Source organism: Pelobates fuscus, chromosome 10 (genome assembly GCF_036172605.1).
Source record: "Pelobates fuscus isolate aPelFus1 chromosome 10, aPelFus1.pri, whole genome shotgun sequence".
Taxonomy (NCBI): domain Eukaryota; kingdom Metazoa; phylum Chordata; class Amphibia; order Anura; family Pelobatidae; genus Pelobates; species Pelobates fuscus.
In genome coordinates, this window is record NC_086326.1 from 40,553,464 (window position 1) to 40,569,237 (window position 15,774).

The window sequence follows — 15,774 nt, forward strand, 5'->3', positions numbered from 1 at the left end:
TTAAAAAAAAAAAACCGAAGAAAACCAATGGTGCAGTATGTACAAGCCAATATGGATAAAATAAACAAATATGTGCAATCAACTCACATTTAAAAGAGCTATAGTCAGCTCTGGTGTGAAGAGCATACAGCTGTATAATCCCCGCTTTACAGGATGTGTGGTGGGAGTCCTCCAGAGGGATGGTGTCAGGAGAAGGATATATAAAAGAATCATTGGATCGAAATCTTTTCTTGTACTGTCATACGTGGCAAGTAATTATACCTTAAAATACCTTAGAAAACGAGGATGGAAAGGGGGTAAATAAAAAGAAAATCGGTAAACACGTGACACGCGTCATTAAAATTTAGCCTTGTGGGAAATGTAGTTTGCAGTACACACAAACCGTCGGGTGGCCGCACGAGACACAATGGCGTTCACTGCTGTCATCTAGGCAGGCGGCGTGCACACCTCTCTACGCACAGGGGGCGGTCCCAGGCTGTCTGGTTATTACAAGCATATTGTGAAGGGTAAATAATTAATTAGTGTGGCAATTTGGTGGAGGACAAACATAGTGCCAATTAGCCACAATGCAGGTGGCAAGAAGCATGTGTAAAGGAACAAATAATAAAGGAGAGAAGGGGGATAATAATAGAAATGTGAAAAGGGGATTATTATGTATAAAAACTTGTAAACATAGACTACATAATGCAAAATACTATAACTCAGTGGGAGTAATATAAAAATATACATATAAATAAACTGCGTAAAAGAAATGGAAATGGGTTGTAAAACCAGAACTGGTACAGTACACAATAACATTGACAAGAAATGAATTACACAATAATAAGATAGAATAAAAACAATACACCAAGGGTAATGCATATGAGGTAAAAAAGTAATAATGAATATAAAAATAAGCATTTATAAAATACCGAGAAGCACTGAGAGGGGATCATAAAATCTAAGATAATAGATAAAAATCATAAAAAGTTAGGCAAATCAAAATCAGCATTTAGACAATGGGGGGCTAGGGTCTGAACCCACTCCATTTCCAATATGCCTAAAATGTTTTTTATAATTCCACCTCTCCATGGTATCTTGCATTTTTAATTCCTATATATTTGAGGAGTTTGGGATCTTTATTGTGATGAATAAAGTGCTTTGATTCAAAGTGGTTATGGTATCCATTTTTAATATTTCTGCAGTGTTCACCTAGTATCGTTTTTAAACACCTGGTGTCATTCCTACTTACTGGCGGCCACAGAAGGTAAGTAACATTTTTATTTTTACATCCAATAAAATCTTTAATAATATAACTTTTGTTGTTTTAATGCGATTAAAAATGGGTGACTTTAGACTGGGCAGAAGAATCAGTACTCTTGCAGACAATACACTGTTTTCATTTATAAAATCCTTTTGCTCCTTCTAAAGATGTACGGTTTGTAATCAATCTATTTTCTTTAGTGTAATTATTTGTTAAAATAGTTCTAAAATTTGGTGCACTTCGGTGCTTCATACCGTGCAGCACTGACAAAGAAAGCACCCGTCTGAATGACTGCTACTAGAGCTGTTACTAGGCAGTAATGTAAACACTGCCTTTTTTCTGAAAAGGCAGCGTTTACATTGAAAGGCCTGCAGGAATAGGGTATAGACAGCAGAACAACTGCATTAAAGGGACACTATAGTCACCTGAACAACTTCAGCTTAATGAAGCAGTTTTGGTGTATAGAACATGCCCCTGCAGCCTCACTGCTCAATCCTCTGCCATTTAGGAGTTAAATCCCTTTGTTTATGAACCCTAGTCACACCTCCCTGCATGTGACTTGCACAGCCTTCCATAAACACTTCCTGTATAGAGAGCCCTATTTAGGCTTTCTTTATTGCAAGTTCTGTTTAATTAAGATTTTCTTATCCCCTGCTATGTTAATAGCTTGCTAGACCCTACAAGAGCCTCCTGTATGTGATTAAAGTTCAATTTAGAGATTGAGATACAATTATTTAAGGCAAATTACATCTGTTTGAAAGTGAAACCAGTTTTTTTTTTCATGCAGGCTCTGTAGCCAGGGGAGGTGTGGCTAGGGCTGCATAAACAGAAACAACGTGATTTAACTCCTAAATGACAGTGAATTGAGCAGTGAAATTGCAGGGGAATGATCTATACACTAAAACTGCTTTATTTAGCTAAAGTAATTTAGGTGACTATAGTGTTCCTTTAAGCTGTAGTGGTTCTGTGACTATAGTGTCCCTTAATAGTTTCCTATTTCACATAAAGTAGGATTGCCCAGATGATCATCACACGTTTGTTCTGACCAATCTATTTTCCTATCACACCTCTATAAACATCCTTCATTTCTTCTAATATCATTGGGTTTTACAACCCATAAACGTATCATTCCTAGTCCTCATATACATAGACTCAGAACTGCATTGAGAAGTCTGCGATTGAACACCCACAGAAAGTCTGGGCGGGATTAGAAGCGGAGTGCTTGCAAATTCAGGATACATCTGCAGATTTGCAAGCTGTTTTAAATATACCCCAGTGAAAAAATGCATAATTAAATGCATGTATGTTTTCATTGAGGTGGAATGTACTAAACCGTGTTTTGTTTTTAATATTTGGGCAGTGGATTGTTCCTTGAAGCCCTGCCTTGCCGTGCATAGATCAGTGTAGAGAGCTTTCAAATCTCACTGAGCTGCATTGGAGGCTGTGAGTGGGTAAATGAGAAATAAAATGTCAAACAGTCTTATTTACTAAATAGTGATTATTACACAATATCCCATGTCATGCTGTAGTTCTTACACATTACGAAATAATTTGTATTGTGATGGATAGAAATAAATGTAGGTAAAATGTCTATTTGTTATATGCACCTGTGCTCATTCCTTACTCAAAATGGCCGCTAGAGCACCCCCTCCCATCGACCAAAACACTTGTGTAACATGGGGGTCTCCATCCAGAGCTACACCCAAGATGATGATGACATCAACACCCTGGAGGAAGTACATCAAGATTAAACACTTAACACTTAACCAATTAAAAGTTTACATTTCATATTTGCGCACGATGCATTCTTTTGCCCTTTTTAAGGGGCTACACCCGCCCCCTGAATAAACAATATGAAGTTTCCATTCATCTGAACTTTGGTGTCAGTGTGATTTCTTCAGTGTGCACGCATCTCACTTTCAAAAATCTGGACAGGGGCAGATACTCAGGCAGACACTTGATCTGGTCCAAAACAGTATAATTGTACAAACCGTTCTTTTTGTGTGTGGCACTGGCATTGTCATAGAAATAAAAATGGTTATGTATTACGTCAAAACGCATGCAATCAATGTACCTTGAATTCTGTCTCGGGTATTTAGACAGTTCGACTTGCAATCTACTGATACCGGAGAAACTGACGGAAGCCAAGCACAGAGAGATGGACACAGGTTTCTTCAGGAAGGAAGAGATTCTTTATTCGGTTCACCGATCGGGACTCAGAGGGACTAATGTCATCAAAATACAGCAAGTTCTGAGCCCCGGACAATAGTGCAGGCTCCTTATATAGGCACATAACTCCTCCCATATTAAGCTCCACCCGCACATTCTCTTGACCAATCAATACAAATAAGAATTAACTTCCTGCTTGACCGCATGGCTTGTCCAGCACAATGGAGGAGGGGAATACTACATCCTGTATTCTTGCACATGCTCCGTACACTACTGATCGTATCTTGCCTCGTGCAACCAACTGATCGATACGTCAGCATATGCACGTACACATGCCACGTGGTAATCTCGGCCTACTAAATTTATTTTTACCGAGATTCCACCACATTCCCCCCTTTGATGCCTCTTGATATTTCACAATTACTTGAGGCATCACTTAACCTTGGTTTGCATACACCGCAAGTTACCATGAACCAGACCAGACTTGTCTATGATGTGAATCTTTCAACACTCATCTTCCTGCATTGGTTCTCCCTGATCTAGAGCCTTATATTTATAAATTGCCATTATCTGTGCTGCAGCCTTCCTTTCTGCTATATTTTCTATCAGGCTTTGCACAGACCTAACTACTAAGGGGAAAAGACATGTCAGGAGTAGACACAACATTAAAATCAGTAGGACTCCACCTACCAATGCCTTAAGCCCTCCAAACTGCTCATACCAGCTACCAAACCAACTACTTGGATTGTACCCTTTCCATACCTGAGTAGGCACATGTGCCAGTTTAACCATATGGCTAGTAAGCTCAGCTATTGCTTGCCCTTCGTCATCTATTTGAAGACAGCAATTGCTCAGGTTAAACTTCCCACATACACCTCCCTCTACTGCCAATAGGTAATCCAAGGCTAATCTATTTTGGTACACTGCTGTCCTCATCCTGGTATTATGCTTCGCTAGAAGATTGAGCGCTTGTGAGGTCTCGTTAGTAATAATCTCAACCACCGCCTGTAATCTTATAATACGGTTGAGCATATAAATTGGGGTTCTATATCCAAAGGTACCATCCTCTGCCCACGTGGCTGGCCCATAATACTCTATAATACGCTGGGGAGGCCATTCATCATCTTCCCAGGTGCCTATATCTATGGGTCCCCTTTTCTTCCTATGATTCACATCATACACTTTAACACCTAAAGTCTCACCTGTTTCAATAGGTAACAAGAAGAAGGATGGCTTGAGCATACCCAACACACATGCCCCTTCCCAGTCCTGTGGCAACTCCGAATAGGCTTTCTTACCACAGATCCAGTACAAATTTGCTGGGGCTCTCCAACTAGATGTGATGGATAAATCAAACCATACGTCCCTTAAATTGGCATATCTTGCAAACGGGTTAGATGGTTCTGAGACATTTGAAGCCGACCACCAAGTTGTATTCTTTGTATCATCATCATAAGCTTTTTGCCCTAGACAAGTTAATTCTCCTACAGAAGTATTATACATCATTCCTTTCCTTGCTATGCAAACATAACCTATGATGGAGGTCTTTAATCTCCACTCAGATTTACCTCTAACACTCATCTGATAATCGGCTTGTGAAGATATTAATTGTTCAACTGCCTCAGAACCGGACATTACCTCCTTTGCTTCCCAAGGCCATTGGTCTCCCATGTTAGTACCTCCACACACATAGCAGTTGGTAACATTAAGACTACCGGCAATACTTTCAGCTAAATCAATGAACAGGTTTTTAGCGTTATGGGGGATCTTATTATCTATACTCATTTCTTCATAGAAGGAATGGTATACCTGATGAGTTTGGGAGGTTACCGTATCAGTCTCTATCCCTATAAACAATACTGTCCCAGGGTCTAAACCCGTCCCATGTATTTGAAACCCAAATAAATTACCATATTTATCTAAGAACTTGTCAGGATTATTTATAAGAATATGGACCGGATTGCATTCCATAGACTTACAGTATGGATTGGTAGGCAACTTAGTCACAATCATATCCTTGTCTGCTGTCTGTCCCCAAGTTGCCCACCCCACACAAGACCAATATGGGCAAAAGTTATATTCTCTATTTGGGCATCTAGGACTCACATACTTAATTTTACTGCTGGGACAAATATATTTATCGTTAGACCCATACGTTCTTTCCCATCTAAGATCCCCACATACATTCCACGGCTTTCTACCACTTGATATCGCCTTACACGCATCAAATAGCAGAACACCCGAAGAATGTACGGATTCTAACACTGTTTTGTTAATTAGGGTCCCCTGAGGATCTCCATTCCTGAGAGTCAACCAAATTGTACGGGGTTGATACTCTGGACTGAAGCACTTCTCCTACTCCTAAATGGCACACACTATATTCTATATTTAAGTATCTACATCTTGATACATCTCCTTTACACTTGTATTGCGAATGCCAAATTAGGGTCTGGGAAATATGGTTACCTGTTCTTGTAGTCTTAATGCATACCTCACAGCTAGGAGTGTCGGTACCTCTACCTTCCTGAATATAAAAATACACATATAAAAACATTATCAGAAACACATCTTTCGTCGTCATCCTCAGTCTTCGTCCGTGCGATGGCACCTCAGCTTCCAGGATGTAAGGGCTGCAGGGAATGGAGTTCTGCTCGTCTTCACAGGGGTCCCTTCGAGACTTTTCCTGACTTATACACTACACGTCGGTGAGCGGACAGGCTTTATTATGGCCTTCTCACTCACTTACCAATCTCTGAAACAATAAAATTTGTAATCCACAAGGTTCCTCGTCACTCTGACTAAAGCGAGTCGTGCGCTTTAACCGGATCTTGCAGGGATTCTCTGGATCTGCTGAAGCTTGCCAAGAATCGACTGCTGCTGGTTTAACCCTGGAGTGATGTATCCACGGAGTCACTTCAGCCACTTTTATCGCTGTAGGGGTAGACAAAAGAACAACATAAGGACCTCTCCACTTGGGCCCTAACGGTACATTATTCCACTCTTTAATCCACACTTGGTCTCCTGGGTGGTAACTATGAACTGGGGGATAAATATTCACAGGTAATCTATCTTGTACCCATTTCTGTACCTCCTCCATAGTCTTACCCAACTCTACAACCTGCTGCCGAGTAATTCCTTCTCCCAACTGACTCAAATCCCCCCTTAAGTTACCAAGTACCGGAGGTGGTCGCCCATACATGATTTCAAAAGGAGAGAGGCCCATCCTTCTGGTAGGCGTACTGCGGATTCGTAACAGAGCTATGGGCAAAAGAACGTTCCACTTAAGTTGGGTTTCCTGACACATTTTTGCCAACTGATTCTTAATAGTTCTATTCATTCTCTCTACTTTACCAGAACTCTGGGGTCTATATGCCGTATGAAGCCTCCACTTTATACCAAGCATATGAGTCAGTTGTTGTAGGCACTGATGAACAAAAGCTGGACCATTGTCTGATCCTATAGAGCAGGGTAGTCCATATCGGGGTATTATTTCTCGTAACAGGAACCTCACAACTTCTCCTGCTTTCTCTGTACGAGTAGGACATGCTTCTACCCAGCCTGAATAGGTGCACACAACTACTAGTAGGTAGCGATGTCCACCAGATTTAGGCATTACTGTATAGTCAATTTGTAGATCGGACATGGGGAGTCCCCCATAAACTGAACTCCTGGTGGCTTTACTGGTCCTTGCCTTGCATTATTTTTAGCACACGTTACACATCTTCGTACAATGGCCTGAGTCAAGTTGGACAATCTTGGTATGTAGAAATGTTTTCTGAGAGATTCTTCTGTACTGTCTCTCCCAGAATGTGTCCCGTTGTGATAGTTTTGGACAATTTCTACCGCTAGTGATGCTGGAATAACTATTCTCCCATCTTCTAACTGATACCATTTGTTCTCCAAATACTTTCCAGGTTCAGTCTTTAACCACTCCTCTTCTTGAGCTGTATAAACTGGAGTCCATTGAGACAGTGGAGTTGGTATAAGAGCAGCTATATGCTCCACATATTCCTGTCTTTCTGATTCAGCGGCACGCTTAGCTGCATTATCTGCCATCCGATTTCCTTTGGTTACATCACCATCTCCTCTCAGATGCGCTCGACAATGTATGATACCGACTTCTTTCGGTTCCCATACTGCTTCCAATAGTTGTAGGATTTCAGCTGCGTACTTGATTTCTTTGCCCTCTGAATTCAATAGTCCTCTTTCTTTATACAAAGCTCCGTGGGCATGAGTGGTTAAAAACGCATACTTGGAGTCCGTGTAGATGTTCACTCTTAAACCTTCAGCCAATTGTAACGCTCGTGTCAGTGCTATCAATTCTGCCTTTTGTGCTGAGGTTACTTTTGCCAGTGGCTGAGCTTCTATCACCTTGTCTATTGTTGTTACTGCATATCCTGCATAGCGGATCCCTTCTTTCACATAACTACTGCCGTCGGTGTAATATTGAACATCGGGGTTCTGAATGGGAAAATCACGAAGATCTGGTCTACTTGAAAATACTTCATCCATCACTTCCAAACAATCATGTTGACTTTCAGTAGGTTGTGGCAAAAGGGTAGCTGGATTTAAGGTATTAACAGTCTCTAAATGCACTCTTGGGTTTTCACACAACATTGCTTGATACTTGGTCATACGGCTGTTACTAAACCAATGATTTCCTTTGTAATCCAACAACGTCTGTACCGCATGTGGGACTCGTACATAAAGTTCTTGACCCAGAGTGAGTTTATCGGCTTCAGTGTCAGGATCGGGACAAGGATCCAACACGCAGAGTACAAAGAGTGGAAAGGTACGTATACCGGGCCTTAGAATGGCCGGACTAACGTACCGAGAGTAATAAAGAATAGTCAGAGACAAGCCGAGGTCGAGGGAACGAGAAGACAGATAAGCGAGAGACAAGCCGGGTCAAGGGATAACAGAGAAGCAGGGTAGTACAACGAGCCGAGTCAAAACCAAAAGAGCAAACTAGAATACCAGAGCACTGAGTGACTAGACAAGCTAGAACCACGACAGGGCAATGAGTTGAAGTAAGGAGTAAGCTTAAATACCCTGGCTCTGGATGGAAATCACGCCTCTGACAAGTACCGATTGGATATCGGACACTTGAGTGACAGATTGCTCGTGATAGCGTCATGACGTCACGTATTGAGCGTCCTGCTAGAAAGGGACGTGGATTCCTCGCGGCCGGTGTTTAAGTGACTGGATGAACCGCGAGGAACGGAGGAAACAGCTCGCCTGGACGGATAAACCACCAAGTCTCTACCTCCCTTAGAGGTAGAGGCCTCAGGTACCCTGACAGTACCCCCCCTCTCAGATACGCCCACCGGGCGGAATGAACCGGGGCGAGATGGGAAGCGGAGGTGAAATGCTCTGCGAAGGCGAGAAGCATGAACGTCCTCCTGAGGTACCCAACTCCTCTCCTCAGGACCATATCCCCTCCAGTTGACCAGATATTGCAGTTTTCCCCTTGAAATTCTGGAGTCAATGATGGAGCTGACCTCGTACTCCTCCCGACCCTCCACCTGAACAGGACGAGGCGAGGAGACCTTAGAGGAGAATTTGTTGCAAATGAGAGGTTTCAACAAGGAGACATGAAAAGAGTTAGGAATGCGTAAGGCAGGTGGCAGAGCAAGGCGATACGCAACCGGATTGATACGAGTGAGAACCCTGTAAGGACCTATGTAGCGAGGAGCAAATTTCATAGATGGAACTTTTAGGCGAATATTCTTAGTACTCAACCATACCCTATCCCCAGGAACAAAAACAGGAGCCGCTCTTCTATGTTTGTCAGCGTGTTTCTTGAACAGCGAGGAACTATGTAATAGAATTTGCCGAGTCTGATCCCATAATTTCTTCAGGTTGGCGACATGATCATCAACCGACGGTATCCCCTGAGAAGAGGAAACCGAAGGAAAAATCGAAGGATGAAAGCCATAGTTCATGAAGAAAGGGCTAGAGCGAGTTGAATCGCAAACAAGGTTATTGTGTGCGAACTCCGCCCAAGGAATCAGACCGACCCAATCGTCCTGGTGTTCGGAAACAAAGCAACGCAGATACTGTTCGATCTTTTGATTAGTACGTTCAGCAGCTCCGTTAGACTGAGGGTGATAGGCAGAGGAGAAGTTCAATTTGATGCCCATTTGAGAACAAAAGGATCTCCAGAAACGTGAGACAAATTGAGAACCTCTATCAGAAACAATCTCTGAAGGAATCCCATGTAGGCGAAAAACCTCTCTCGCAAAAATCTCCGCCAATTCAGGAGAAGTCGGAAGTTTAGGTAATGGCACGAAATGGGCCATCTTAGTAAATCTATCCACCACCGTGAGAATAACAGTCTGTCTCTTGGAAGCAGGCAAATCAACGATAAAGTCTATGGACAAACAGGACCAAGGTTTCTCAGGAATGTCCAAGGGGTGTAACAGGCCACATGGAGATGCATGAGGTAGTTTAGTCTTGGCACAAGTCTCACAAGCTGCGACGAACTCCTCAATATCTTTTCGAAGTGAAGGCCACCAGAAATCCTTGGATATCAGAGAGTATGTCTTGCGAATACCAGGATGACCAGCTATTTTACTTTCATGAAAACATTGTAAGAGCTCCAGTTGAAGTTCAGGAGGGACAAAGTTTCTTCCCTCAGGAGTGTTTCCGGGAGCTAGATGTTGTGACTTCAAGATCTGGTCAAGTAGCGGAGAATGAATTTTGAGACTGGTATTAGCAATAATATTGCATTTGGGTACAATGGAGGACAAAAGTGGTTCAACTGAAACAGAGGGTTCATATTGGCGAGATAGCGCATCGGCTTTAGAATTCTTTGACCCAGGTCTGTAAGTCAGAACGTAATTGAAATGGGTAAGAAACAACGACCAACGAGCCTGCCTGGAGGACAGACGCTTGGCCTCTCCGATATAAGACAAGTTTTTGTGGTCTGTCAGAATGGTAACAGGATGTAATGTACCTTCCAATAAATGTCTCCATTCTTTCAAAGCCTTGATAACCGCTAGTAATTCTCTGTCACCAATGTCATACCTGCTTTCAGTACCGGTCAATTTTTTAGAGAAAAATCCACATGGATGTAATGGTTTATCCACACCCAACCTTTGAGATAGGACAGCACCTAAACCAGTCTCTGATGCGTCTACCTCAAGTAAAAAAGGCAGAGAAGTGTCGGGGTGAACTAAAATTGGAGCGGAAGCAAAAAGCTCCTTGAGAGTCTTGAACGCAAGGAGAGCTTCAGTAGTCCAATTCTTAGTATCAGCCCCCTGTTTGGTCATGTTAGTGATAGGTGCAATAATGGAAGAATAACCCTTAATAAAGCGCCTATAATAATTAGAAAAACCAATAAATCTCTGTACGGCTTTAAGACCCTTGGGTAAAGGCCACTCTAGAATGGATTGGAGCTTATCCGGATCCATCTTGAATCCCTCCCCAGAGATCACATAGCCGAGGAAGGTTACCTGGGTTTGATCAAAGCTACATTTCTCCAACTTGCAGTACAAGCCATGCTGGAGAAGCTTGTGCAAAACCCTCCTGACTTGTTTGTGATGAATCTCAATCTCACTAGAATGAATGAGTATATCATCTAGGTATACAATGACGCAATCTTGTTGAAATTCCCTAAGAACCTCATTTATCAGATCTTGGAATACAGCTGGTGCATTGCATAACCCAAAAGGCATAACAGTATATTCATAGTGACCATATCGAGTATTGAATGCCGTCATCCACTCATGTCCCTGCTGAATTCTCACCAAGTTATATGCCCCTCTGAGGTCTAACTTGGTGAAAATCGTAGAGCCCTTCAAACGATCGAAGAGTTCGGTAATCAAGGGAATCGGGTAGGCATTTTTAATGGTTATCTTATTTAGGCCTCGATAATCAATACAAGGTCTCAAAGAACCATCCTTCTTTTTAACAAAAAAAAATCCAGCCCCGGCAGGGGAGGAGGACCTTCTAATGAATCCCTTGTCTAAATTTTCGTGAATATACTCCTCTAGAACTGAGTTCTCTTTCGTAGATAACGGGTATACATGACCTCTGGGCGGCATGGTACCAGGGAGTAGGTTAATTTTGCAATCAAAGGACCTGTGTGGAGGTAAGGTATCGGCTTTCTTTTTGTCAAATACAGCCTTTAAATCTAGATACTGAGACGGAATTTGTGTCTCTGTAGGGTTGTCAGATTTAGCCGATGTGTTGGTTAAGCCGAGAGGTGAGACCTTCCGTAAGCATTTCTCTTGACAATTCTGTCCCCACGAAACTATCTCCCCTGACTCCCAATTAATAATAGGGTTATGTCTCCTCAACCAGGAGTACCCCAGAACTATGGGAATAGACGGAGAAGAAATGAGCAGTAAGGATATGTCTTCTCTATGTAGGATGCCAACAGTTAAGGTAATCGGTATGGTCTCATGGAAAATAACAGGCTCAAGTAACGGTCTACCATCGATGGCCTCAACAGCCAGTGGTGTCTCTTTTAACTGGGATGGAATAGCATGCTTGGCAGCAAAACCCTGATCTATAAAGCTCTCAGCAGCTCCAGAATCGATTAGTGCCATAGTCTTAACTACTCCCTTCTCCCACTTTAAAGAAACGGGTAACAAAAGCCTGAGCTCCTTGTAGTTGTGAATAGAGGACAAAGTAGAAACACCCAAGGCCTGTCCTCTAGAGGAACTTAGGTGCGAGCGTTTCCCGAACGATTGGGACAATTTAGGCGTAAATGACCCCTGACTCCACAATACATACATAAACCCTCCCTTCTCCTGTACTGTCTCTCCCTTTCAGTGAGATGAGTACTGCCTATCTGCATAGGTTCAGGAATACGTAAGTCTTCGAACTCAGAGATTTGAAAGGTAGGCGCTAGTTTAACGGAGGGTCTACGGGTCCTATCTCGAGTGTTCTGCCTCTCTCTTAAGCGTTCATCAATACGAGATATAAAAGAAATTAAATCCTCCAAATTTTCAGGGAGTTCTCTAGTAGCGACCTCGTCAAGAATTACATCTGATAACCCATTCAGAAACACATCTATATAAGCCTGTTCGTTCCACTTAACTTCTGCCGCCAAGGACCTGAACTCTAGTGCATAATCCACAAGTGTTCGATTGTCCTGTCTAAGGCGCAACATTAATCTAGCTGCATTGACCTTTCTGCCAGGGGGGTCAAAAGTTCTTCTAAACGCAGCTACAAAGGCATTATAATTATAGACTAGTGGATTATCATTCTCCCATAAAGGATTGGCCCATCTCAAAGCTTTTTCAATGAGTAGAGTAATAATAAATCCAACCTTTGCTCTATCTGTAGGATAAGAGCGGGGTTGTAATTCGAAATGGATGCTAATCTGGTTTAGAAAGCCACGACACTTCTCCGGTGACCCGCCATAACGTACTGGTGGGGTAATACGGGAAGAAGCACCTACAGTGGCTACCTCTAGACCTGAGACTGCAGGAGAGATAGAAGGAGTACGTGTCTCCTCAGGTGGATTACTAGCACGAGACAAAAGTGCCTGTAGTGCCAAAGCCATCTGATCCATCCTATGTTCCATGGCGTCAAACCTGGGATCCGAAGAACCAAGCTGACTGTTTGTACCTGCAGGATCCATTGGCCCTGTCGTAATGTCAGGATCGGGACAGGGATCCAACACGCAGAGTACAAAGAGTGGAAAGGTACGTATACCGGGCCTTAGAATGGCCGGACTAACGTACCGAGAGTAATAAAGAATAGTCAGAGACAAGCCGAGGTCGAGGGAACGAGAAGACAGATAAGCGAGAGACAAGCCGGGTCAAGGGATAACAGAGAAGCAGGGTAGTACAACGAGCCGAGTCAAAACCAAAAGAGCAAACTAGAATACCAGAGCACTGAGTGACTAGACAAGCTAGAACCACGACAGGGCAATGAGTTGAAGTAAGGAGTAAGCTTAAATACCCTGGCTCTGGATGGAAATCACGCCTCTGACAAGTACCGATTGGATATCGGACACTTGAGTGACAGATTGCTCGTGATAGCGTCATGACGTCACGTATTGAGCGTCCTGCTAGAAAGGGACGTGGATTCCTCGCGGCCGGTGTTTAAGTGACTGGATGAACCGCGAGGAACGGAGGAAACAGCTCGCCTGGACGGATAAACCACCAAGTCTCTACCTCCCTTAGAGGTAGAGGCCTCAGGTACCCTGACATTCAGCTACCAGCAGGGCGGCTGCAGCTACGGCTCTTAGACAAGGTGGAAGTCCACTGGCCACTGCATCCAATTGCTTAGACATATAGGCAACAGGTCTTTGCCATGATCCCAAGTACTGTGTCAATACTCCCACAGCCATTCTTCTTTGCTCGTGTACATACAGGTAGAATGGTCGTGTGTGATCAGGCAGACCTAATGCTGGGGCACTCATCAAAGCCTTCTTCACATCTTCAAATGCCGTTTGCTGTTCTTGAGTCCATAGGAAGGGGTCGTGCTCTGTACCTTTGATAGCTGCATACAGAGGTTTTGCCAGTATCGCGTAACTGGGAATCCATATCCTACAGAAGCCTGCTGCCCCCAAGAATTCTCGCACTTGTCTTCTATTCTTGGGTATCGGTATTTGGCACACAGCTTCTTTTCTCTCTGGCCCCATAATTATTTGACCTTCAGAGATATGGAATCCCAGATATTTGACAGTTGGCAAACACAACTGAGCCTTCTTTCTAGACACCTTGTATCCTGCCTTCCAGAGAATGTGGAGTAGATCGTGTGTTGCTTGCTGACATATTTCCTTTGTATCTGCTGCTATCAACAAGTCGTCTACATATTGTAACAATACACACTCTCCTGGGGTGGACTCGAAATCCAGTAGATCTTGACTTAGGGCTGAACCGAACAGGGTAGGTGAATTTTTAAACCCTTGAGGCAGTCTTGTCCAAGTCATTTGGCGTTTCGAGCCCGTTACAGCATTTTCCCATTGGAAAGCAAAGATACATTGGCTTTCTGCGGCAATTCGGAGGCAAAAGAACGCATCTTTGAGGTCTAAAACTGTAAAATAGGTTGCCCCGCCCGGAATTAAAGCAAGCAGGTTATACGGATTGGGTACAACTGGATGTATACTAACAACCGCATCATTGACTGCTCTCAAGTCCTGCACAGGTCGATACTCATCTGTACCGGGCTTTTGAACAGGCAGCAATGGGGTGTTCCAGGGGGAAGTACAGAATTTTAGGATACCATACCGTATGAACTTATCCAGATAAGATTGAATGTTCTTCTTAGCCTTCTGCGGGATGTGATATTGTCGTAGGCTTACTGGATAAACCCCAAGTTTTAGTTCGATCTTAATAGGTGGAATATTGCGGGCCAGTCCTGGTGGGTTGTTCTCTGCCCAAACTCCTGGTATGTTGAATAAGAATTCATCACTCCTAGGGTTTTGGCTAGTCAACGCTGTATAAAGTCGCCACTCTTCTTCCTTTGGTACGGATAATGTCATAATACCTGAAGGTCCATTAAACTTTAAGGATGTTGTTCCGTTTGGTAGGAACGTAATCTGCGCTTGTAATTTGGAAAGCAAATCACGTCCCAACAATTGGACTGGACATTCAGGCATGTAAAGGAATTGATGTTTTACTACGTGGCCTCCCAATGTACAGAGTCGACTTTTAAGAACCGGTTTTGCAGCACTTCTTCCAGTTGCTCCTATTACGGTAATAGTTCTTCCAGATGGAGGAGCAACTAGGTTAGTCACCACCGAATGTTCAGCACCAGTGTCGATCATGAATGCACTCCTTTTTCCCCCTATTGATACATCGACCATAGGCTCCGCTCGACCAAGGAGGATGGAGCCCGGTCGGTATCAATAGTCCTCCATGACCGTGTCAGCCAATCCTACGAAGTCCCTACCTTCTCTATCGCGGGACCTTTGCGCTGCTGGATAGTACCTATCTTCTCTTACACTTCCTCTGTTTCCATTACTTCCTCTATTACCATTGCTCCCTCCGGGGCCTCCTCTACCTCTCGCTCTGCCTCTAAAGTTTCCATAACCTGCCCTGGGTGGGTCTCTCTCGTACTGCTCTCTTTGCGGACACTCGCTTCTCCAATGCCCTTCTTCCCTGCAATACGCGCACTGATTCCTACTCAGGGGCTCCCTATTCCACCTACTAACGCCTCTATCTGGGCCCCATCTATCTACGCCTGCGATCGCTACCGCTAGCATATCAGCCTTTTTACGCATCATGCGTTCTTCCTCTTTCTTACTTTCTGACTCCCTATTCATGTACACCTTATTTGCTACCTCCATTAGTTGGGTGATGGACATTCCTGCAAACCCTTCTAACTTCTGTAGCTTGCGCTTAATATCTCCGTAAGCTTGGCTGACAAAGGCAGAGTTTACCATTCGGGAATTATCA